A 5,511-nucleotide genomic window follows, 5' to 3' on the forward strand; every position below is an offset into this window, starting at 1 on the left:
TTTTTTTTAACGTTTCCTTACATTAAATTTGATCTTTTCTAAAGCTCCCCTTGGAGATGTCATCCACCACATTATCCTCTCACCCTTAATCTCACCTTTCAAACTCAACTAATAATCTTAAATCCACCTTGGCTGTAACCTTCATCACAAAATTAATCTGTAAATCCAAATCCTCTCCCTGTGCAAAGGCCAGCAAATATGCTCTTTTGCCGATGATTTTGTCGTCTTTTTCTATCCTTGTAAGGACGTTTAGTCACGATTCAAGTCTAGCACTGAGACAAGCATTAATTTGCAGCTTGTAAAAATAAATTAGCCTCCCCGTATTGCCCAAATCCCATTTCAAAATATGATACTGTAAATGACTCAGTAATCCAGTTCTGCTAATTAAGGGCCAACCTGCAGCAGCAAACATGAATGTCTCTGGCCGCCCCTTTAAATTAATTCTCTTAGGCTAATTAAAGCAGCACATGATTGATATGTTTGTCAGGCATGTGTTAACTGTGCACTTTTATCGTTTCTGATGTCCAGCTCCTTCCAGACAAATGCTGCCATGAAAAAAATGCCCCAAGGCATCATGCATTATCCACAGTCCCTCAAGTTCCCTCTGAAAGCCGTGTAATCTGAGGGCTGTAATCCCTCTGTTAGTCCTGCAACAGTCTGCTGCCTACATCTGCTGACCTTGCTGGCCCGGCCCACTCCCCCATCCCCACCTTCCCAGGCCCCTGCTACCCCCAGGATCCTATTAGCTAAGTCCTGGCTATACAGCACTTTAAAGGGATGTGTTAGAGGTAATCCGCACGTTTAGAGTTTTACCCTTAGCAAACCTTGCCAGTAAGCATCCCGGACAATACACCTCTAAGTGCTAAGCCTATTAGTCTCCATTAGCTCCCAGGATGTCCCAAAAACACCTTGTGGATAAATCTGGGGAAGCAATCGGTTTATGTGGAGCTATGTGGCGCGAACGCATGCTACATCTAGCACCTTCCTTATCCGTGTCACAAACACTAACATCAGCAAATCAGCGGAAAGGACTTTTAAAAAAWRTTTTTATTTCTAAAACAGGAGTGGAAACTGAAATCCCCCAGGTTTACGCTCACAGTATTTAAGATTTGTGAAATGTGCAGCTTCATCTGAGTAAAGAAAGAGTCCACAAAAATCTACATTTTTAATGGTGAAAAGTTGTTCAGTTTGTTTTGAGTAGAGAAAAAGCTAAATTTGAAGGACTTTATGTTTCCTGTTTTATCTCAAACAAAGACAAGAACAAGAAGCCTATTACCCTTTTTATGTAAAAGCTGCAAATAAGTGACTATAAAGTAATATTTAAGGTAAACTTAACCGATCATCCCATGAATCAAAAGTGACAGGACAAATACCTCCTCATATTAGAGGTGTAATGTTAATGAGATTTTAGCTGTGTGTCTATKAAGCTAAACATTCTCATCTCATCAAAGCTTCACAAATGTTGAACTGTGTTTTAGAGAATCTGTCTTCATCTTAGAATAATCTAGTTCAAGTTTAATTGCATTTTTTTTATTTCAAACTAGAGATGATGCAGTCCAGACTGCAGTGAAAATGGTGAAACAGCCCTTTAGATTAATTCAGATGAAAAGAGGATGCCAGCTTCAGATGGTTTGCCAAACACATTCAGGTCTTATCTGCCAGTTTTAGTTTATTTTTATGACCAAAAGTTTGATTTAATTTTAAATTAGAGAYGCTAAAATATTATTTTGAAATATTTATATAATTTTACCTGTWAAACACAAAATATTTTAACGAAATGAACAGAATAGTTAGCTTTTCATTGTTGAGCCAAAAGACAGTAAGGGTTCTGCACATTTGGTTTACTTAAAGAAAGATWTACAATTTCATTTTTTGAGGGAGTCTAATGTGTTGTATTTTCTTATGTTTTCAATCTCTCCTTAAAAGATGGCCRCAGATCTCGTCAACAAAGATCATTTTTAAAGGCGAGTTCTGCTGGGGTGWGACATTYGTCTGTGGGCCACAACTTTGGACACATCACTGTTAACGCCTCTATTGTCTCACTCAAGATTAGAACTAGTCTTGTTATTGTTGAAAATAAGACTCTCAAACAGAAACAGGATGTTGAACCCCAAAGTAAATTTAGAGTCTAATAAACTCGATACTCCATTTTGGAATGTGGGTGGAAGTCAAAGTCCCTATAAAGATACACAGAAGAACTCACAGGAACTATCCATTACTGACCAATATGTGAACGTTTAACAATGCTAACCACACTTAGCTAAAATCCTAACGTTCCCTTTAGTAAACATACATGATAAATGACCGCAGCACTCTGCAATTTAGGAACAATGATGCTTATTTTTGTTTTTTAATCTCTATTGACGTCATGAAAGAATATTTTCTCATAGCTTGAGTGTCAAAAAAAGTAAGTCTTAGGTTATGCTAACTACTTAGCAGTCAATAGGTCAATATTTGTAAAAGTGAACAAACTCAAATCAACAACTGCACCACTGTGCAGCCTATTATAAATAATTTTATGCTAATATTCTAAAACCACTTTATTTTATGCCAAATTGGTGAATGTATCAATGTTGACCACTTAGCGCCACAAACTRCTTTTGGAACTAAAATGTTAATGTTAGCTGAAATAAATCATCTCAARTAACTACATCCATTCTGCATAAGATTAATAAATATATTTTTAATTTAAGAGCTTCMTTTTACTTTGACTGAGCAATTTTTTAGTCAAAGTTTAAATGTTGTACTAGTGCTAGCATAGATTGGCGCTAAAAAAGCTAATGTTAGCATAAGCGAATAACTGTGCTGCATAAAATCAAAGCTAATTTTTGATCATTCCTAATACTTCATTTTTATATTGACTTTATGAACAWTTGTTTGGTCAACATGTAAATGCTAATGCTAGCTTGATTAATCAGMAGTTTATTAAGCTAGCATTAGCTTTAGTGATCAAGTGATTTTTCTAATACTGACCGTCCCTATTAACTTTATGAGCAAATCTTTRGTTAAAAGAGTAAATGTTGAACATAGCTAACTTTACATAGCAAATAAAATATTTATTTTATCCTAAGAGAACAAAAMTGTTCAGGCACAATAACCCAAGTATGTGTAAAAGAACCAACCCAACAATTGTAGCTACAGTAAAACACAAGCATAAGCTTCAGAAAACAAATTATTACATGAGCAAAAGCTAAGCGAGCCAGCAAAGTTCAACGAGARTTGTTTTATTGACATTTTTTCCATCAGTTTTCCTCTCTATACTTTTTAAAAATTGGATGTACTGACTGAAATACAAACACAATATATTATAGGCTAAACACGAGCTCCAACTTGCAGCATATTGCTGTTTGGATTTCTCCAATGAACCTTTGAACTTCAGCTCACTTTCCTGAGGTAAGCAAATCTTACATGCACATTTTAAGCATCATGTAGTTTTGTGCGAGTGAAACTGTCACGAAAGGAGAGCTGCATAGAAAAAAAACACAACCACCTCTGCCGTATTTCCTTCAGCGAGCAGAGGCCACACCACAGCTGCCAAATCCGGGGATTGGACTCCTCGGATTTGCAGTTGCCTGGTTAATCTCATTACAAGAATGAATTAAAGAGAAAAATTGCTGACAACTTAGATGGAGTCCTGAGGAGGTCATATCAGACAAGACAGAAGCGATGTCTAGTCCTTCCTAATCCCCCAACACAACACACACAGGTTGGAGCCATGCACATTCTGGCAGCTGCATGAAGCTGACTGCATTTCTTGAGACTTTTGTGCATCATGAATATCATTTTCAGAAACAATTTCCCGTAGTAAAATGCTAGCTTAACCTGTTTTATTTCTTTTTCCTTCAGATTACWACYGACCCACGTGAAGAAGCTGAACTAATTACTGTATTTGATTAACTGAGGATTTTAAGCGCTTATTTAATAGAGTAATTACAACAGTATTAGTTGGTTGTATAAAGTTTCTTGCTGATGCAAACTAGTTTCTCACATGGAATTTTAACAAAACAGAAAAAAATTAATTTGTTGTTAGAWGCTTGGTTAATTTTATCAACCTATGAGGTTATGTTTTATGCAGCATATGTTGCAGTAAAAGACTCAAAAAAAACATTTTTAGTGACTTACCTTTACCTTGGCAAGAGCTTTCAGGTGAAACTGCAATTCAGGTGAAAAKAAAAAACAAAAATACAACCTGAAGGTAACTTCAAACCGATAAGAGCTCGTCTCTCCTCTGTGTCTCCTTCAGCATCCAACTGGGCAGCGGAGTGAGCACAATCTGCTGCCAGCAAAGTGCCTTAACTAAGAGAGACCTTTTAAATACCGATTCACTTCATCTCCATTAGCTGGCCTTATCTCCTGCGGTAAGCCCTCCCTGTCCTGACATCACTATGATCTCCCATCCAACCACCCGCTGCACCTTGCAACTGATGTGTAATTACTGAAGCAGCACTGGTCCCTAAGCATGGAGTGCTAAACCTCTTTCAACGTTTACCTCACTAATCCCGTGTTAGCACTTTAGGCCACAGTTAAGACACCTAAATGCTTAGCTTCCTTTTCCAGTGGCAAAATGGCCAGCCCCCTCCTTCGCTGCTTAGTGGCACCATGCAGAGAAACTGAACGCTGCTGTTTGTGGACCGCAACAGCTCCACTGATCAGTCTTGTAATCTCTGTTTTTTTTGTTTTTTTTTTACACACGTCTAGTTTGGGTGTCAGGAGTATTGTGCTCCCCAGGGTGCAAAAGAGCTGACCCAAACATGCTTGGTGGTAATTTGGCAGAAATCCGACTGAATGTTGGCTGGATCATCCTCTCAGACCTCCTAATCTGACAGTTTGTGCTAACCAAGCTTAAAGGAGGGGTCTGCACTTTGAATGATGTTTTCTTTAATGCCGAGTGAGGAGCTAGTCGTTCACAGTTGGTGGGCAGCAAAGAAAATTAGCCAAACAGCAGAAACAATATGGAGGGGTGGGACAGAGGGGGCGACATGGGGCTGAATCTGAATCCCTCTGTTCAATCTGCAGGCAGTGGAGCCTCTTTTAAGGATGAATGCACTATTTGATCAAGAGTTATATTATTGTTATCGGTACAGAAATGTTTTACAAATAGATTTTCAATCATTTTAAGCTTCCACGACATATTTCAGAATACTTTGACTCAAACATCTAATTATGATCAGGTGTGTAACATCAGGAAATTACTGTAGAACCTGTCTGACAGCATGAAGTAGGCTGCAATGTCTAGCAGCCATACAGCAGCGTATAATTCTCAACCAGAAGAAATTCTAAGTCAGKATTGGACGTTGAGCAGCCGTGTTGGTTTCTCCAGCTCAGCAGTAARCACACTAACAAATGAGTCAAAAATTAATGTTGACTTCTCAAAGTCCAGACCCAAATCTGCTTGATAAAAATGCTGTTTATATTTAAAATTCCTCCACTTTGGCTGAACTGAACAATTCTGCAAAGAAGAGTTGCCCAACATTTCTCTACAATGATGTAAAGCACAGAAACACTTCATTA

At 37.9% G+C, this 5,511-nt stretch overlaps 1 protein-coding gene across 2 annotated transcripts in view; it reads right to left on the reverse strand.

Moving 5' to 3' along the window:
* Window positions 1-4,404, reverse strand: part of samd7 (sterile alpha motif domain containing 7) — a 10,420-nt gene extending 6,016 nt beyond the window's left edge. Inside the window, exon 1 of one of the 2 annotated variants that reach the window (XM_008434454.2) lies at window positions 4,123-4,403. The gene's annotated coding sequence lies outside the window, so the exon portion shown is untranslated. Of the gene's footprint in view, window positions 1-4,122 lie in introns of both variants that reach the window. The other variant, XM_008434455.2, reaches the window with a different exon arrangement.
* Window positions 4,405-5,511: the final 1,107 nt, after the last annotated feature.

This window comes from Poecilia reticulata, linkage group LG17 (genome assembly GCF_000633615.1).
Source record: "Poecilia reticulata strain Guanapo linkage group LG17, Guppy_female_1.0+MT, whole genome shotgun sequence".
NCBI classification, from domain to species: domain Eukaryota; kingdom Metazoa; phylum Chordata; class Actinopteri; order Cyprinodontiformes; family Poeciliidae; genus Poecilia; species Poecilia reticulata.